The 20611-nt window shown below is 33.4% G+C and overlaps 2 long non-coding RNA genes across 6 annotated transcripts; both read right to left on the bottom strand.

Moving 5' to 3' along the window:
* Positions 1 to 11915: 11915 nt before the first annotated feature.
* LOC139851868 (uncharacterized) lies at positions 11916 to 14905 on the bottom strand. Of its 3 annotated transcripts, none has more exons than XR_011760764.1 (6): positions 14884 to 14905; positions 14432 to 14535; positions 14240 to 14339; positions 13776 to 13873; positions 13591 to 13684; positions 11916 to 12353 (listed from the first exon to the last, which is right to left on the bottom strand). It is a non-coding gene; the product is annotated as an uncharacterized lncRNA (long non-coding RNA). The 3 variants fall into 3 exon arrangements; XR_011760763.1 differs by having other exon boundaries at positions 11917 to 12353; positions 14432 to 14530; XR_011760762.1 differs by lacking the exon at positions 14884 to 14905 and having other exon boundaries at positions 11918 to 12353; positions 14432 to 14840.
* Positions 14906 to 15067: 162 nt separating this feature from the next.
* LOC139851869 (uncharacterized) lies at positions 15068 to 17716 on the bottom strand. 3 transcript variants are annotated; one of them, XR_011760766.1, is made up of 6 exons: positions 17470 to 17716; positions 17256 to 17379; positions 16604 to 16663; positions 16237 to 16529; positions 15696 to 15864; positions 15068 to 15171 (listed from the first exon to the last, which is right to left on the bottom strand). It is a non-coding gene; the product is annotated as an uncharacterized lncRNA (long non-coding RNA). The 3 variants fall into 3 exon arrangements; XR_011760767.1 differs by having other exon boundaries at positions 15696 to 15837; positions 17470 to 17715; XR_011760765.1 differs by having other exon boundaries at positions 15696 to 15834; positions 17470 to 17712.
* Positions 17717 to 20611: the final 2895 nt, after the last annotated feature.

Raw genomic sequence — 20611 nt, 5'->3', positions numbered from 1 at the left:
TTCCAATGAATCCCGAAGTCATTTAAGTCTTGGATAACCAATTTTGTTTCGGTCATAGTTTCTTCGTTACAAGTCCGTTTTCGTTGATTCAAATTGCCATCTTCTTGGATCGAGTTCTTCTATAAGACTATGAACTGTAAATACCTTGGTTTGTATTCAAAATCATACGGCATAGATGAAAGTTTAGTGAAACATATGAAGTTAAACATTTTTGTTACAACAAAATCATTTAATGACCATTTTTCCAAAAATACTTATACTTTGAAAAACCAAGTTTTACCTTGTTAAATTAACATATAAATAAGTTATGTTACATGTCTTGAAGTATTTTAAAAGTTAAGTTAGAAGGATCTATTTAGTTTGCAAACAAGTTTGAAAATATTCAAACTATGTTCTTGTTGTTAAACTTTTGTACCACAAAATAAGATAGCTATATATATATGAATTGAATAAGGTTATGAACATAGATTCTACCTCAAGTTCCTTGGATAAAGTTGCTGTAAAAGAGAAGTAAGAAGCTAGAATCAAAAGGGTGATGGAAGTGGATGAAAGATTGGAAGTAAGTTGGTGTTCTTGGAAGGTTTTCTTGAAGTGTTTTTGTATGGTTTTCTTATGGTGTTTTAGTATGGTTTTTGAAGCTAGATCTTTATGGGACTTTGCTGGATTGTTATGGAGTTTAGAGAGTAAGAAAGAGTGTGTGTTTTTAGCTAGAGAATGGATGTTTAAATGAAGCAAAATGATGATCCTTGTGACCTCCTTAAAAACGTGGGAATGGGGAGACAAGAACAAAAGTTTTGTTGTATTTTTGTATAATAATTCATGCATGCATCCAAATTCCAATTACCTTGCTCTAAGGGCAGTAACATGGGTGGGTTAGGTGGTGATTTGATGTGTATTTACTATTAGTAAATACGTATAGAAGCTTGGTATGATACGAGTACAAATACTCTAGGTATACGTATAGAAATTTTGTGAAAAATGGAATGAGGATTCAAATATAGCTATCTTTTGTGAATACACTTATATGATTTTATGTATTTAAGTTCTTAAAAGTGATTAAATACATTACTTATACGATATATGTATAAACATTATAAGTCTTAAGTATTTATGTCAAATAACGTTACGTATAGTTATCGTTTTGAAAACTTAAGTTAGTAGTTTCAAAATATACTTGTAACTTATTGTTATTAATATAAAATGAGGTATTAAAACATTCATTAATCATGTTAAATATGTATATATACATATATATATACACAAACGTATAATTATCATATATTGTATAGTTCGTGATATCATCGGTCAAACTAGACGGTCAAACGTTGTGTAAAACTCTTTTCGGAAATATAAATCTCGACAATTTGGATTGCTTATCATGTTGGCAAGGTTTAATTTATGTAAATATTAATCTTATAAGTATAGAATGATCGAAAAAGTGCGGGTCGTTACATTACCTCCCCGTTAAATAAATTTCGTCCCGAAATTTTAAAATTGTACCTATTTTGCGTCATCGAGAAACAAGTGTGGATACTTTTGCTTCATCTGATCCTCTCGTTCCCAAGTAAACTCGGGACCTCTTCTAGCATTCCAACGAACCTTAACAATCGGTATATTGCTCTGTTTGAGCTGTTTAACTTCACGGTCCATGATTTCGATTGGTTCTTCGACGAATTGTAGTTTCTCGTCGACATGGATTTCTTCAAGAGGAATGGTGAGGTCTTCCTTTGCAAGACACTTCTTCAGGTTTGAGACGTGAAAGGTATTATGTACTCCAGCGAGTTGTTGCGGTAACTCGAGCCGATAAGCTACCGGTCCAATGCGTTCGATGATCTTAAACGGGCCTACGTACCTTGGGTTCAGTTTACCCCTTTTTCCAAAACGTATCACACCTTTCCAAGGTGACACCTTTAGCATAACCATGTCCCCGACCTGAAACTCTAATGGTTTCCTTCGGACATCGGCGTAGCTCTTTTGGCGACTGCGGGCTGTTTTTAATCTCTCCTTGATTTGCACTATCTTCTCAGTCATTTCATGTATGATCTCGGGACCAGTTAATTGTCGATCTCCTACTTCATTCCAACAGATAGGAGATCTACACTTCCTTCCATACAATGCTTCGAATGGCGCAGCTCCAATGCTCGCATGATAACTATTATTATACGAGAATTCTGCTAACGGTAGATATTTATCCCATCCGTTTCCAAAATCGATCACACATGCCCTGAGCATGTCTTCAAGAGTCTGAATTGTTCTTTCACTCTGCCCGTCGGTCTGCGGATGATATGCGGTACTCATATCCAAACGAGTTCCTAGTGCCTCCTGTAGTGATTGCCAAAACTTTGAGGTAAATCTACTATCACGATCGGATATAATGGAAATAGGTATTCCATGCCTTGAAACAACTTCCTTTATATACAATCGTAATAGTTTCTCCATTCTATCTGTTTCCTTTATAGACAAGAAATGTGCAGACTTGGTGAGACGATCAACAATCACCCAAATGGTGTCGTATCCCCAGGCAGTCTTTGGTAACTTCGTGATGAAATCCATGGTAATACCATCCCATTTCCATTCTGGGATTTCTGGTTGTTGAAGTAACCCTGACGGCTTCTGGTGTTCTGCTTTGACCTTAGAACAAGTTAAACACTCCCCAACATATGTTGCAACGTCGGTCTTTAAATTAGGCCACCAATATCGTGTCTTAAGATCTTGATACATCTTTCCAACTCCAGGATGTATCGAGTATCTTGTCTTATGTGCCTCGTTCAATATCAACTTCCTTAATCCACCCAACTTCGGTACCCAAATACGATTTGCAAAATATCGAATTCCATCTTCCCGTACAACGAGTTGCTTCTCATACTTCTTCATTATTTCATTCTTTATGTTTTCTTCATTAAGTGCTTCTCGTTGAACTTCTTTGATTTGTGAGTTGAGGTTCATGCGAATTTTTATATTCATTGCTCGAACTCGAATTGGTTCTCGTTCCTTTCTGCTTAAAGCATCAGCCACCACGTTCGCCTTCCCGGGATGATAACGAATTTCACAATCATAGTCGTTTATTAACTCGACCCACCTACGTTGCCTCATGTTCAATTGTTTCTGATCAAAAATATGTTGAAGGCTTTTATGATCAGTAAATACAGTGAATTTAACCCCATACAAGTAATGTCTCCACATCTTCAATGCAAACACGACTGCTCCCAGTTCTAGATCGTGCGTCGTATAATTCCGCTCGTGAATCTTCAATTGTCGGGATGCAAATGCAATTACTTTCTTTCGTTGCATAAGAACACAACCAAAACCTTGTCGCGAAGCGTCACAATATATTTCAAAATCATCGTTCCCTTCTGGTAACGATAAAATAGGCGCTGTAGTTAACTTCTTCTTTAGTATTTGAAATGCGTTCTCCTGCTCCGAGGTCCATTCATATTTCTTCCCTTTTTGCGTTAACGCTGTCAACGGCTTAGCTATTCGGGAAAAATCTTGAATAAACCTTCTATAATAACCAGCTAAACCCAAAAATTGGCGTATCTGCGTTGGTGTCTTAGGAGTCTCCCATTTTTCTATAGCTTCAGTTTTTGCTGGATCAACCTGAATTCCTTCGCTATTAACAACGTGGCCAAGAAATTGCACTTCTTTCAACCAAAAAGCACACTTAGAAAATTTAGCATATAGCTGTTCTTTTCTTAACAACTCCAATATCAACCTTAAATGCTCTTCATGCTCTTGCTCACTCTTGGAATAGATAAGAATATCATCAATGAAAACGATAACAAACTTATCTAAATACGGACTACAAACTCGATTCATGAGGTCCATGAATACAGCTGGCGCATTCGTCAATCCAAACGGCATAACCAAAAATTCGTAATGACCATAACGTGTCCGAAAAGCAGTTTTCGGAATGTCCTCTTCTTTAACGCGTAGTTGATGATAGCCCGATCTTAAGTCGATTTTCGAATAAACACATGATCCTTGCAATTGATCAAATAAGTCATCAATTCTCGGTAGTGGATATCGATTCTTGATAGTTAACTTATTTAATTCACGATAGTCTATACACATCCTAAAAGATCCATCTTTCTTCTTAACAAACAAAATTGGAGCTCCCCACGGTGAAGTACTTGGTCGTATAAATCCACGATCCAGTAATTCTTTTAACTGACTTTTAAGTTCTTTTAGTTCGGATGGTGCAAGTCTATATGGAGCACGAGCCACTGGTGCAGCTCCCGGTACTAAATCTATTTGAAATTCTACAGATCTAAATGGAGGTAATCCCGGCAATTCTTCCGGAAAAACTTCAGGAAAATCTCTTGCCACAGGCACGTCGTTGATACACTTTTCTTTCTTTTCGACCTTATTAACATGTGCTAAAATAGCGTAACATCCCTTTTCTAAACACTTCTTGGCTTTCAAACAGCTAATGAGTTTTAGCTTTGAATTACCCTTCTCTCCATAAATCATCACCGGTATTTTATCCTTACCAGGAATACGAATTGCCTTCTTGGCACAAACAACTTCCGCTCCTACTTTGGACATCCAGTCCATGCCGACTATTACATCAAAACCTCCTAATTCTACGGGTATTAAGTCGATTTTAAACGTTTCTCCGGCTAGATTTATTTCACAATCACAACAAATTTTATCGGCTTTAATTAGTTTACCATTAGCTAACTCAATCATGTACTTAGCATCTAGAGGTAATGATGAACAATTCAATTTAGTGTAAAAATTTCTACACACGTAACTTCTATCGGCGCCAGTATCAAATAAAATAGATGCTGATAAGTTATTAATGGTAAACATACCCGTAACAAGCTCCGGGTCTTCACGTGCCTCTCTAGCATTAATAACAAACGCTCTTCCACGTGCAGGTCCGCCATTCTTTTCTGGATTCGGGCACTGACTCTTATAATGACCTTGTTTTCCACATCCAAAACAAGTAACGTTAGCCAAAGCAGTTCTATTTGCGTTGGTAGCAGGAGTCTTGTTACCATTTGTAACGAGAGCCTTACAATCTTCAGCAAGATGACCCTGTCGATTGCATTTAGTGCACAACACACTACAGTAACCAAAGTGATGTTTGTGACATCGGTTGCATAAAGGACTTTGTCCTTTGTAACCAAAGCCTGAACCACTACCCGCACCTTTCGGGGTTTCTGGTTTCTTAAAAGATTGTTGTTGGTAACCTCGATCATAATTTCCGTTCCACTTTCTTTTGTTGCTCGATACCTTCACATCAGCAGTGAATGCTTTCTTATCCAAGATGACTTGATCCATTAGCTCGTTCGCCATGGTTATAGCTTCATGAATTGTTTTAGGTTTCGATGCCGTAACGTTTGCTTTGACCTTGCTGGGCAAACCACCTTTGTACATTTCAATCTTCCGTGCTTCGGTTGGAACCAATTCAGGACATAGCAAAACCAATTCCATGAATCGCTGATTGTAGTTGGTGATTTCAGTACCAACCACCTTCAAACTTCGTAACTCATCTTCTAACTTAATAACCTCATTCCTTGGACAATACTCGGTGATTATCATTGCTTTAAATTCTTCCCATGGAGTATCATAAGCTACATCTCCTCCTACCGCCTTCACATAATTCTTCCACCATGTGAGTGCACTATCTTGTAAAGTGCACGATGCAAACTTGGTCATGTCTTTTTCATCACAACCACTGATTTTGAACACAGTCTCCATCTTTTCTATCCATCGGGTTAAACCGATCGGTCCTTCCGTTCCACTGAATGATGAAGGTTTGCAAGCTTGGAAAGTTTTGTAAGTACATCCTACACGAGGATTTGGATTAACTGCAGCAGCTCTTGCAGCTTCGACCCATAACATTCTATCGTTCACTCGTTGATTGATGAGTTCCTCGAGTTCTTGTTCCGTCATTCGATTCAATCGCGCCATTTCCTAATGAAAAAAAAATAATTATTCACATGGATTATTATAGATGTAGTGTGTATTTATAGTACATTATAGCTTGTTAATAATATGAACCAGGTATTATTATAAAAGCCTTTTCTTCTTATTAGCGTTTTATAATTATATCTAGGGTAGTACCTACCCGTTAATGTTCATACTTAATAGCTTAGTACAGAACCAATTACTACAATCTAAATAATACTTAACCATGGAAAATTATTGCATTTCATACTTCGCTATTTTACATATGCTTATCTTACATCAAACTTTAAGCAAACCACACTAATAATATTATACAAAACATTATATGATTCCATGGCTTAATACGGCAGTGCATCGTTCGGTCTATTTTCTAGGGCGTTTAGTTCCAATGAATGGCCTAACGCTTATCCTAGCTGTCTGCCTACGTTTTGGCTGAGGAGCCGAAGAACTAGATGCGGGGATAGCACTAATAGGAATAGCGGGAATAGGGGTGGTAGTGTTGAGTGGAATTGGTGCCACGTCATTCTCACTAAGTTCGGGATTTGAATTTTCTAATTCATTCGCTTTTCGTTTCTTTCCTTGATCGAATTTTTCTTTCGTAATTTCTAGTATTTCTTCCTCGGGTTCACTTTCTTCTTCGGGTTCACTTTCCGATATTTCTATAGTTGGTTCATCCGGAAATTGTGAGTCTTCCCCAAAAATACCACTTTCGTCATCGGATATGTTAATGACTGAAACACAATCTGAAGGTTCTGATTCGGAGTCGCTGAATGTGATAATAAGTTTCGAGCCCGACATCTATCACATAACAACTAACCCATTAGTACTTACATAATATTTACATATAAATTTTTAACCAACAGTGATAAGCAATGGTTTTTTTTTAAAATCAGACCCGGTCAAAGTCCAGACTTTACTAATGTATCCTAACGACTTCTTGGTTAGACACACTAATGCAAACCTGGTTCGCTAAGACCAACGCTCTGATACCACATGTCATAACCCGTCCTTAACCATAAGAACGCGTTAGATAACGTATGATTTCATTGCGAGGTATTGACCTCTATATGAGACATTTTTAAAAGAAAAACTGCATATATTATACATTACAAACCACAACCATTATTTTTGTTACAAGCTTAAGACAATAAAAAGAAGATTAACGTTTAGCGATAATCTTCGACTTACAAACTTTACAAATGATGACAACAACACGGTTTCTAGCATATTTTACAATACAACATCTTGGATATGCAGTTTTATTTTTGACACAAACATGCGTACGCAAGATCCTGGTTAGATCCAACATGATGCAGCGGAAGCTTTAGAAATCACCTGAGAATAGACATGTTTTAAAAGGTCAACATAAAGTTGGTGAGATATAGGTTTAATGCCGGCAGCAATATATATATAGACCACAAGATTTCGTATATAAACAGTTTAATAAAAGTATTCTAAGTGGTTGAGCACTTGGTAACCATACTTAACATTTTCACGTCGCATATTCCCTTTAATATGAAATCTTACTACACCGTACCAAGTGTAGTCACAAAACGAAGTACTGTGCAACCGTTGAATACTGGTCGTCCAGTCCGGTTGGGGTTGTCAGGCCCGATAGATCTATCAACAGGATTCGCGTTTACAATACCGCTGTAAATAACAGTTACCAAGCTACAGGGAAGTATGCCAGTGGTACAACTCAACGTAGAATATATTTTTCAGTTACTTGTGTCCATAACGTAAAACATAAAATACATGTATTCTCATCCCGAAATACTTAGAGTTTAAAAGTGGGACTATATACTCACTCTTGTCTTGATGATATATATAATTTGACTCGGTCTTCCGGTTGATATCACGAACCTATCCATATATAATATATCAATATGTTTTCATTTTAAAACAAACGTTATATATTTATATACTTGTTATACTTTTAATACTTAGAATAATTCCTTAGTCCGTAGTTAGCATTTCTTTGTTAGTAACTCAATTTTAATGGTTCATTTTTAGATGTTTAATATACCCGCAATGAAATAAACCAAACCCCCAACGAAATAAATAAAACCCCAACGTATATGAATTGGTCGAGATTAATCTTGACCCACGGTACCGGTGTTGTCAAATGACGTATTGCGTACATAAAGTACCGGTGTTGTCAAATGACGTGTTGCGTACAAACATGGGATCTTATGATTAATCTTCTCGTGTTGCTTACGGGTGATCCTGAACCATATGAAATTGAATTGTAAGTACATATATATAAAATATCATGTTATCTTAGAAGTATGTGATTTTATGTAAATTTTTCCAATGAATCCCGAAGTCATTTAAGTCTTGGATAACCAATTTTGTTTCGGTCATAGTTTCTTCGTTACAAGTCCGTTTTCGTTGATTCAAATTGCCATCTTCTTGGATCGAGTTCTTCTATAAGACTATGAACTGTAAATACCTTGGTTTGTATTCAAAATCATACGGCATAGATGAAAGTTTAGTGAAACATATGAAGTTAAACATTTTTGTTACAACAAAATCATTTAATGACCATTTTTCCAAAAATACTTATACTTTGAAAAACCAAGTTTTACCTTGTTAAATTAACATATAAATAAGTTATGTTACATGTCTTGAAGTATTTTAAAAGTTAAGTTAGAAGGATCTATTTAGTTTGCAAACAAGTTTGAAAATATTCAAACTATGTTCTTGTTGTTAAACTTTTGTACCACAAAATAAGATAGCTATATATATATGAATTGAATAAGGTTATGAACATAGATTCTACCTCAAGTTCCTTGGATAAAGTTGCTGTAAAAGAGAAGTAAGAAGCTAGAATCAAAAGGGTGATGGAAGTGGATGAAAGATTGGAAGTAAGTTGGTGTTCTTGGAAGGTTTTCTTGAAGTGTTTTTGTATGGTTTTCTTATGGTGTTTTAGTATGGTTTTTGAAGCTAGATCTTTATGGGACTTTGCTGGATTGTTATGGAGTTTAGAGAGTAAGAAAGAGTGTGTGTTTTTAGCTAGAGAATGGATGTTTAAATGAAGCAAAATGATGATCCTTGTGACCTCCTTAAAAACGTGGGAATGGGGAGACAAGAACAAAAGTTTTGTTGTATTTTTGTATAATAATTCATGCATGCATCCAAATTCCAATTACCTTGCTCTAAGGGCAGTAACATGGGTGGGTTAGGTGGTGATTTGATGTGTATTTACTATTAGTAAATACGTATAGAAGCTTGGTATGATACGAGTACAAATACTCTAGGTATACGTATAGAAATTTTGTGAAAAATGGAATGAGGATTCAAATATAGCTATCTTTTGTGAATACACTTATATGATTTTATGTATTTAAGTTCTTAAAAGTGATTAAATACATTACTTATACGATATATGTATAAACATTATAAGTCTTAAGTATTTATGTCAAATAACGTTACGTATAGTTATCGTTTTGAAAACTTAAGTTAGTAGTTTCAAAATATACTTGTAACTTATTGTTATTAATATAAAATGAGGTATTAAAACATTCATTAATCATGTTAAATATGTATATATACATATATATATACACAAACGTATAATTATCATATATTGTATAGTTCGTGATATCATCGGTCAAACTAGACGGTCAAACGTTGTGTAAAACTCTTTTCGGAAATATAAATCTCGACAATTTGGATTGCTTATCATGTTGGCAAGGTTTAATTTATGTAAATATTAATCTTATAAGTATAGAATGATCGAAAAAGTGCGGGTCGTTACAGATTTCATATTGAATGCGAATATATGAGAATGTAGTTTCATTTTGATGATAATTAATAGCAGCAAAACACATATTTGAAGTCACTACATTCCCCACAAAATCTGAAAAAATTTTGTAGAGAATTTTCCGAAAAATTTTCAATTGCAAATTAGGTTCATTTTCGCAAGATAACTAAAAACCGGCGCTACGAGCAGGACTTCCTTAAGGCTTTCCCCCATTCGAAGCAGTTTAGATTCCAAAAATGACTTTTTATTATTTTTAAAGGTGAATTTTGCACTTTTAGATCCTAGGATAAGTAATACCTTCACATGTGAACTGTTGTGTCTGTTTAATTACCACTATGATATTTGTTTTAATTTAATATTGTATTTAGGTACATCGAGAATCATGTTGGGGTACTATCTCACCACTAGCTACAAAACGCTACTGCTTTTATAACGTCTTGGTTTTATTGTTCGAGTATTTTTAGTCGCTTTTTTTATTTTTCTAGATTCATAAGTTTATTTTTGTTTTTGTTTCTAATTCGCATATTGAATGCGAATAAATGAGAGTATACTTCGTTTTGATGATAATTAATGGCCGCAAAACACATATTTGAAGTCACTATAATCCCCACAAAATAGGGCAAAATTCGGTGGAGAATTTTCAGGAAATTTTTCAATTGCAGATTAGGTCTATTTTCTCAAGATAACTATAACAGCGTTACGAGCAAGACTTCCTTAATACTTTCTCTCGTTCGAACCGGTTTAGATTCCGAAATGACATTTTACTATTTTTAAAGGTGAATTTTGCACTTTTAGATCTTAGGATAAGTAATACCTTCACATGTGAACTGTTGTGCTTGTTTAAATACCACTATGATACTTGTTTTTATTTAATATTGTATTTGGGTACATCGAGAATCGTGTTGGGGCTCCAATCTCACCACTAGCTACAAAACGTTACTGCTTTTATAACGTCTTGGTTTTATTGTTCGAGTATTTTTAGCTGCTTTTTTATTTTTTTAGATTCATAACCTTATTTTTGTTTTTGTTTCTAAATTTCATATTGAATGCGAAAAAATGAGTGTGTAGTTTCGTTTTGAAGATTATTCTTGGCCACAAAACACATATTTGAAGTCACTACAATCCCCACAAAATCGGCCAAAATTTTGTAGAGAATCATCCGGAAATTTTTCAATTGTAGATTAGGCCCATTTTTGCAAGATAACTAGAATGGCGTTACGAGCAAGATTTCCTTAAGACTTTCCCCCGTTCGAAGCAGTTTAGATTTCGAAAATGATATTTTACTATTTTTAAAGGGAATTTTGCACTTTTAGATCTTAGGATATGTAATACCTTCACATGTGAACTGTTGTGCCTGTTTAAATACCACTATGATACTTGTTTTTATTTAATATTGTATTTAGGTACATCGAGAATCATGTTGGGCCTACTATCTCACCACTAGCTACAAAACGTTACTGCTTTTATAACGTCTTGATTTTATTGTTCGAGTATTTTTAGTTGTTTTTTTATTTCTCTAGATTCATAACCATATTTTTATTTTTGTTTCTAAATTCATATTGAATGCAAATATATGAGAGTGTAGTTTCGTTTTGATGATAATTAATGGCCGCAAAACACAGATTTTAAGTCACTACATTCCCCAAAAAATCGGGCAAAATTTTGTGAAGAATTTTTCGGAAAATTTTCAATTGCAGATTAGGCCTATTTTCGCAAGATAACTAGAAAACAGCGCTAAGAGCAAGACTTCCTTAAGGCTTCCCCCGTTCAAAGCAGTTTAGATGTCGAAAATGACATTTTACTATTTTTAAAGGTGAATTTTGCACTTTTTTAAATTTTAGGATAAGTAATACCTTCACAAGTGAACTGCTGTGACTGTTTAAATACTACTGTGATACTTGTTTTTATTTAATATTGTATTTGGGTACATCGAGAATCATGTTGGAGCTACATTCTCACTACTAGGTACAAAACGTTACTGCTTTTATAACGTCTTGGTTTTATTGTTCGAGTACTTTTAGCCGCTTTTTTATTTATCTAGATTCATAACCTTATTTTTGTTTTTGTTTCTAAATTTCATATTGAATGCGAATAAATGAGTGTGTAGTTTCGTTTTGATGATAACAAGATTGAATGTACGCGCTACGCGGCTAAATATTATTGATAAAAATTAGACAAATATAAGGGTTGGCAAAAAATTAAACAGTTCAAAATTAACCTTCAGATGTTATAGTCATTCATTAGAAGTGACATATACATCGGAAATCGTTTACCACAATTTACATCATCAATAACCTAAGTACATAAAAAATTTAAATTGCAATTGTATCTCTTCTGAAACATAATCAACATAAAGTCAAATTACAACACTCTAATGTCCATCATCTTTTACTTATAAAAAACGCCAAATTAGATCATGATACAACACGTCAGATTGATAGCTATTATGTTATTGCCTCCGAACTGAATGTCCTCATTCCTGCTTTTTCTTTGCTGTTGCGTCCCCAATTCTGGGAATGTAATAGCTCTACCAAAACATATCAAGCTTTCAAAATTGGTTATAGATGACCCTAGCCAAATGTTGTATACGTTGAGGCTCACGGTTGAAGATGACAGCTGTTTAGCTGGTTCAAATCCAATGCCCTTGTTTACTCCACTCACAACTACACACCTAAAAGCACCTTAAATATCAAATTCGTTGCAATTGATAAATTTATTGCATAAAAATACAATTCAAAAAATAAACTAAACTATATTTGTATATCCATAAAAGTCAATTAAAGTTTTTATACATCCATAAAAACAAAGGGATCGATAAGAATTGAAAATTAGGACTGCCCGAGTACAAAAATATAGAAGACAACCATTTTTCACGGTGACCACCGCAAACTTGAAACCAAATCCAGCTTCATACGTAGGCTTTAGAATGGCAGGTAACAATTAAAGGCAACATAATCATGCTTAACATAATAACAGTCATGGTTGTAAAACTCGGCCAACTCGGCCGAGTAATCGGCGATTACTCAGTTGGAAGAACAAAACGAGTAATCGGTGTCTAACTCGTCCAATTACTCGGTCAACGCCGGTCAAACGGTGGTCAACGGCGTCGGAAAACTAAGATCTTGCCTGAAACGTGAAAAAGGAAGGAAAACAGGAGGCGACTGCGGATTTGTATGGTTTCAAAACCGGAGAATCGTTGTTTCCCATCGGAATCTTCGAACTCCGGATTTGTGTTGTTAACGTCGATCTGAACGATTCCAGTAGCTCGTGTCGATCTGAATGATTTGAAACCAGACCCTTGTAGATCTGAACGATTTAAAAACCAAATGAAACTTGTTTATCTTCTTTCTTTTTAAGGGAGGAGAGAGAGATAGACTTGCTTTTAAATCCAGAAACTTAAAAGAGAAATGGAGCGTGTATCTATCTCTCTTCACATCCAGGAGGAGTATATTATTATTTTTAATTTACATTTAAACCCCTTAAACTTTAGTTGTTATAGATTTCAATACTTCAAGAGTTCAAGTTCAGTTTTTCTTTCAATTTCATTATCAAATAAATACAACTCTAACCCTTTCAATTAAAAAAATAATTTAGATGTAACTAAACTTTATATATTTAACATATATATTTATAAAATACTTGGTTATAGCTAATATATATATTATATATCTATAATATATTAAAAATATTTATTTATATTAGAAAAGTCAATAAAAGTCAACATCCGAGTACTCCTCCGAGTTCTCCCCGAGTCGCCGATTACTCCTCAAAAACCTCCGACCGAGTACTCCTCGGGTTTTACAACCTTGATAACAGTCTATTAATAATAACAGTGGATATAGAAAAAATTTATCTTGTAATTCGGATAAAGAGAATTAAAACAGAAGAGAACTAAACCCAAACATTACCTCAAAACAAAACAGAAGATCAAAGGCCTCGAGAATCGTAGTTACACCAGCAAATACACAAACTAACAGCAAAAGAACCAATAGATTGCAGCTTCTATGTATTAATAGATAACAAACAAATGAGTATTTGTTAACAGTGTAACGGTAAAAAAAACCTAAAAGTAAAGAAAACTTGAAAAGCTTACCATTCTTGCAAGTTTATCGACTTAAAAGCTGATTACCACTTTGTAGCAACAAAGTCAGGCCATCCCATGTGTAAGGAATTTAATCACAACTGAGTGACCTACCAAAATGAAACAACGTTGCATGACCCTGGTGCGTCGATATCCCGAGGAACAATAGATGTATTTACTACAGCTTATAATTTCTTCTTCAATTAGAATCTTTATGCCAATGAAAATTGTCACCAACAAATAATCACATGTCACACAGCAAGTTTAAGATAGAAAGTAATAAAGGTTTGGTTCATAAGAACTGCAATGTCATATTCAACACATAATCGCAAGTAAGTAATCAGACTGTATGTAAAATTACTATAATACCCTTCAATATCAACAGAAATAAGGCTATGTTTGCAACCATATCTAAATTATGAGAACATAACTGTTTACTTGATGTAAGAAAGCATGATTCGGTTAACGAATTGTACCTTTGGTGGTCAAAATGCAGGAAATGTTGCCCCAATGAAAAAACCGAAAAGAATACCAACTTTAATAGTTGCAATAAACCTTGTACAGTCGCTTGGTTTCCTGAAATTTACATCATTCCAAAAAAAAAAAAACCATAACCATAGATAATTATAAAAAATACTAATACTTTAACCATCAAGGATCATACAGACCTTTTAGTTAAGTTCCCCTTTCTTTTACTTTCTTCAAAATTCATGCTAACAAAAACAGATTAAGCTGCAAGGCAGCACCTTTGCATTCTTCAGTGAAACCTGAACTAATGAAAAACAAATTATCAAGAAAAACATTCTTCATCAACAACCGTTATGTTAAAACTGAAACAAAGAAAAATGCTTTTCTAAAAATAAATTTAATAGAAAGTCCCAGTGTCTTAAAAATGAAATGATTAGCCTACACTGTTCGTATGTATATAGTTTACTAAACAATTATCCTTCGGATAACCAGTAGATGTAAGTCTTAGACAACAAAACACCAATCAAAGAAACAACATATGATCATTGCCTTGTTTGATCTTCTAAGTGTTCATGAGCAACATTATAAATGAAAGAAGATAATAACGGGTCGGGCTCTGTGTTGACAGATGACAGAATTGAAAACGACAAACCTCCTAACAGAGAATGTAAGTTAAGAGTTGAGTTTGATCCACCTCTTCGAAATCTCCTCTTACGTTGAACGTGATATATTTAGTCAAGAAATAGCAATAATCCAAAGAAAAAAGACATCATAACATCGATGAGAACCATAAAATGGACCAATAAAATAAAATGATTTAACAGCCAAAATAAAGAGAACCTAACTGAATTAAAAAGGATATCTTTAGAAGAATTCCATGCTGCATGGTCATATGACTGACCAAACTGGTTCCAACCCGTTTTGCACATATTAGCCATACCTACACTTGCGCATAAAATATTTATAATCCTTGAAAATGTTACGTCTTGTTTCATCGTCAGATACTTGTTATTAGAAAGAAAATCCAAATACAGTAGCACAATATTTTACTAAACAAAGATAATCTAATGGCCAGTGCACATAAGGTTTTTTTTTTTTTTTTTTTTTTTTTTTTTTTTTTTTTTTTAAATCAGCTAGCAAACAAAGAATTATTTCACAATTAAGAACTTGATGTTCAAAATTGTGAATGTAAATGTAAGGGTTAATTTTTCAACATTAAAACTTGAGTACTTGACATAAAGATGTTACCTTTTCATAAATAACTGTTCATCCAATTCTATTATTGCAAGACATTGAACATCTAATACTATTATTATATTTAATATTTAATTGAATTGAATGAAGAGTCCTATTCATTCCAATATCGAACTTTTCATGCTCTTATATTACCATTTTCTAACATTTGCACAAATGAAATGAGACGTTTATTAAGTGATGTGATAAGGAAAAAGTCAAAAACAATACCTCATTCTTTGCTTGAACCGTATGCTCGTCATCGATATGACAACAAAGACCACAATGTCAAAATCCTCTGCACAAAATGGGCACAACTACTCACGTCTCGTCTCATCACCATCAGTCTCTTCGACAAAATGAAACGCGTCTGCTACGAACATGAATGTGAGATTCAAAACTACATCAACAGCCATCAAAATGATCAAAAAATTCAAGTGGGCACTGGGCACATAAAGTCATAAACGTTCTACTACAAATTATCAAGAAACGTTGTGACTTAAAGAACAACATATTTATGTAAGTATACGAGTACATATACAGTTATACACTAATCATAATCTAACCCAATTAGCACAATTAAAAATCCAAACTTTTACACACCCAAGAAGTACAATAAAAAATATTCAATACCATTTCTTTAGTGAAATTACACTGGACAGATAAACCTACCACATTAGATGAATTAATACTAACGAATTGGATTATTACACAGTTTGAAACCCTAAATCAATTTTAGAATTAATTAATTAAATTGAAATGAACTGCATACCTGATCGAGATTGATAACGACGTGAAGAAGAATTGGTGGTAGAGAGACGAGTCCATGAATTAGGGTCCATCTGTGTATAATTGGAACAGGTCGTCGACCTCCATACTCGCGTTCAATGTTAATATAAAGCGCAACGCTAAACAACTACTGTACTAAACGATCCTTTAAAGGAAATTCAATGAAATAAATAAAAAGGGGTTAAAGGATAGGTTATCTGTCTAAAATGACATGATCCTTTTAGTATCAAAGCTTAGAACATAACACCGTGCGATCATTGCGAACAAAATCATCACCTACAAAAAATCAAACAAACACTATCTTATGTTAAAAATAAATCAAACAAATAGATATAAGAAGAGGTGCACACCATATTTCTTGTATTTCTTGTTTATGAATTTCTTGTATCTCTTCACACCCATTTTCCTGTCTAATTTCATCACAATTATTAAGTCAAAATCAAAGCAATTAACACGAATCATAACCCTAATTACACATATACTGTTAAAAACCTACATTAACTATTCCTGCTAGAATTACAAACAACTGTCAGCAAATCCAGAATGTAGAAGGAAAACTAAGTATAAAGACTGCTTGTCAGCATACAATTTTTTTAAAAAAAAAAAAAAAAGATATACAAACTCATAACCCTAAAATTCATAAACAGTAAACTCAATAAATTCTTAACCTAAAATTAATATTGAAATATGTTTATTTGGATCTGTAGATGTCGAAGATATCACTTTATGTGTACACAAATATAATTTTATTTCATTTTATTTTTTATTTATAACAAAGTCATACAATTTATCTCACATCAACAACATATTTGGTCCCAAAATATATGTATATGTAAAAAACGATTTTAATCCAGAACTTAATTTCAAAATATTCAAATGAAAAGTGAGAGTAATAAACCTTATAAGATTGTGTGCAAAACAGTAATAAAGAATCAATCGATCCGGAATCTAATTTCAACGAATTGAAATGTTAAATCATAAAAAGAGAGTAATATATAGTACCTGATAAGATTGCTAAGATGATCCTTGAGAATGGTAGGCCAATAAGGACCCAACGCTGCAGTGCCTTCAACCACAAACACCACTTGTTTCTTCTCCAAATCAGCCATATTTGATTGCTTTCCTTCTGCTCAAAATCCAAAACTAAATGATTAAATTTAATAATCGGTTTATCTAATCTAATTACCAGAATAAGAAAAATAAAAAAAAATCACACCTGAGCGATTTTCTTGATCGATGATATGCTTAGGGTAAGCCCTTAAAATCAGCTGTTTTGGAGAGGATACGCTTATGAAGAAATATTTTCTAGATCGAGTGAGAAACAAGTGAGAGGTCAGATCATATTTTTAGGTTTATGTTGAGAATGAGAGAGCTTTTAGGGTTAGCGGGAGAGGAGACAGAGAAAAGGATCAGAGGAGATGGTGAAGATCAGAGGATATGGCTTTTTGTTTACCCTAGCACGCGACGTTTTTTTATTTTGTGTGGTGGAGAGTTGCCAAATCGTGTGAAATTATGTGAGGGAAGATGCAACGCGGATCAATAGGGTTGCGAAATTTAGTTCGCTAATAAAAGATTGGTAATTAATGGTCACAAAACACATATTGAAGTCACTACAATTCTCATAAAATCGGGCAAATTTTGTGGAGAATTTTTCGGAAATTTTTCAATTGCAGATTAAGCCAATTTTCGAAAGATATTAGAACGGTGTTATGAGCAAGATTTCCTTAAGACTTTCCCCCGTTTGAAGCAAGTTAGATTCTGAAAATGACATTTTACTATTTTTAAAAGGTGAATTTTGCACTTTTAAATCTTAGGATAAGTAATACCTTCACATGTGAACTGTTGTGCCTATTTAAATACCACTATGATACTTGTTTTTATTTAATATTATATTTAGGTACATCGAGAATCATGTTGGGCCTTATATCTCACCACTAGCTACAAAACATTACTGCTTTTATAACGTCTTGGTTTTATTGTTCGTGTATTTATAATTGCTTTTTTATTTCTCTAGATTCATAACCTTATTTTTGTTTTTGTTTCTAAATTTCATATTGAATGCGAATATATGAGAGTGTAGTTTCGTTTTGATGATAACTAATAGCCGCAAAACACATATTTTAAGTCACTACATTCCCAAAAAAATGGGCAAAATTTTGTGAAGAATTTTTCAAAAAAATTTTAATTGCAGATTAGGCCCATTTTTGCAAGATAACTAGAAAACAGAGATACGAGCAAGACTTCATAAGGCTTTCCCCCGTTCGAAGCAGTTTAGATGACGAAAATGACATTTTACTATTTTTAAAGGGGAATTTTGCACCTTTAGATCTTAGGATATGTAATACCTTCACATGTGAACTGTTGTGCCTATTTAAATACCACTATGATACTTGTTTTTATTTAATATTATATTTAGGTACATCGAGAATCATGTTGGGGCTACAATCTCACCACTAGCTACAAAACGTTCCTGCTTTTATAACGTCTTAGTTTTATTGTTCGAGTATTTTTAGCAGGTTTTTTTATTTCTCTAATATTCTAAACCTTATTTTTGTTTTTGTTTTTAGATTTCATATTGAATGCGAATATATGAGAATGTAGTTTCGTTTTGATGATAATTAATAGCCGCAAAACACATATTTGAAGTCACTATATTCCCCACAAAATCGAGCAAAATTTTGTGAAGAATTTTTCGAAAAATTTTAAATTGCATATTAGGCCCATTTTCGCAAGATAACTAAAAAACGGTGCTACAAGCAAGACTTCCTTATGGCTTTCTCCCGTTCGAAGCAGTTTAAATTCCAAAAATGACATTTTATTATTTTTAAAGGTGAATTTTGCACTTTTAAATCTTAGGATAAGTAATACCTTCACATGTGAACTGTTGTGTCTGTTTAAATACCACTATGATATTTGTTTTAATTTAATATTGTATTTAGGTACATCGAGAATCATGTTGGGCCTACTATCTCACCACTAGCTACAAAATATTACTGCTTTTTATAACGTCTTGGTTTTATTGTTCGAGTCTTTATAATCGCTTTTTTATTTCTATAGATTCATAACCTTATTTTTGTTTTTGTTTCTAAATTTTCTATTGAATGCGAATATATGAGAGTGTAGTTTCGTTTTAATGATAACTAATAGCCTCAAAACACATATTTTAAGTCACTACATTCCCTAAAAAATCGGGCAAAATTTTGTGAAGAATTTTTCAAAAAATTTTCAATTGCAGATTAGGCCCATTTTTACAAGATAACTAAAAAACAGTGCTACGAGTAAGACTTCCTTAAGGCTTTTCCCCGTTCGAAGTAGTTTAGATGTCGAAAATTACATTTTACTATTTTTAAAGGTGAATTTTGCACTTTTAGATCTTAGTATATGTAATACCTTCACATGTGAACTGTTGTGCCTGTTTAAATACTACTATGATACTTGTTTTTATTTAATATTGTATTTAGGTGCATCGAGAATCATGTTGGGATTACAATCTCACCACTAGCTACAAAACGTTGCTGCTTTTATAGCGTCTTGGTTTTATTGTTCGAGTATTTTTAGCCGGTTTTTTTATTTCTCTAATATCCTTAACCTTATTTTTATTTTTGTTTTTAGATTTCATATTGAATGCGAATATATGAGAATGTAGTTTCATTTTGATGATAATTAATGGCCGCAAAACACATATTTGAAGTCACTACATTTCCCACAAAATCGGGAAAAATTTTGTTGAAAATTTTTCAAAAAAATTTTAACTGCAGATTAGACCCATTTTCGCAAGATAACTAAAAAACGACACTACGAGCAAGACCTCCTTAAGGCTTTCCCCCGTTCGAAGAAGTTTAGATTCCGAAAATGACATTTTATTATTTTTAAAGGTGAATTTCGCACTTTTAGATCTTAGGATAAGTAATACATTCACATGTGAACTGTTGTGTCTGTTTAATTACCACTATGAAATTTGTTTTAATTTAATATAGTATTTAGGTACATCGAGAATCATGTTGGGGTACTATCTCACCACTAGCTACAAAACGTTGCTGCTTTTATAACGTCTTAATTTTATTGTTCGAATATTTTTAGTCGCTTTTTTATTTTTCTAGATTCATAACCTTATTTTTTTTTTTGTTTCTAAATCTCATATTGAATGCGAATAAATAAGAGTGTAGTTTTGTTTTGATAATAATTAATGGCCGTAAAACACAAATTTGAAGTCACTATAATCCCCATAAAATAGGGCAAAATTCGGTGGAGAATTTTCAGGAAATTTTTCAATTGCAGATTAGGTCCATTTTCTCAAGATTACTATACCAGCGTTATGAGCAAGACTTCCTTAAGACTTTCTCCCGTTCGAACCGGTT

The sequence above is a fragment of the Rutidosis leptorrhynchoides genome, chromosome 6, assembly GCF_046630445.1.
Source record: "Rutidosis leptorrhynchoides isolate AG116_Rl617_1_P2 chromosome 6, CSIRO_AGI_Rlap_v1, whole genome shotgun sequence".
Lineage (NCBI taxonomy): Eukaryota > Viridiplantae > Streptophyta > Magnoliopsida > Asterales > Asteraceae > Rutidosis > Rutidosis leptorrhynchoides.
The sequence above is the reverse complement of the archived record's forward strand: the minus strand, read 5'-3'. Positions and strand labels throughout refer to the sequence as shown.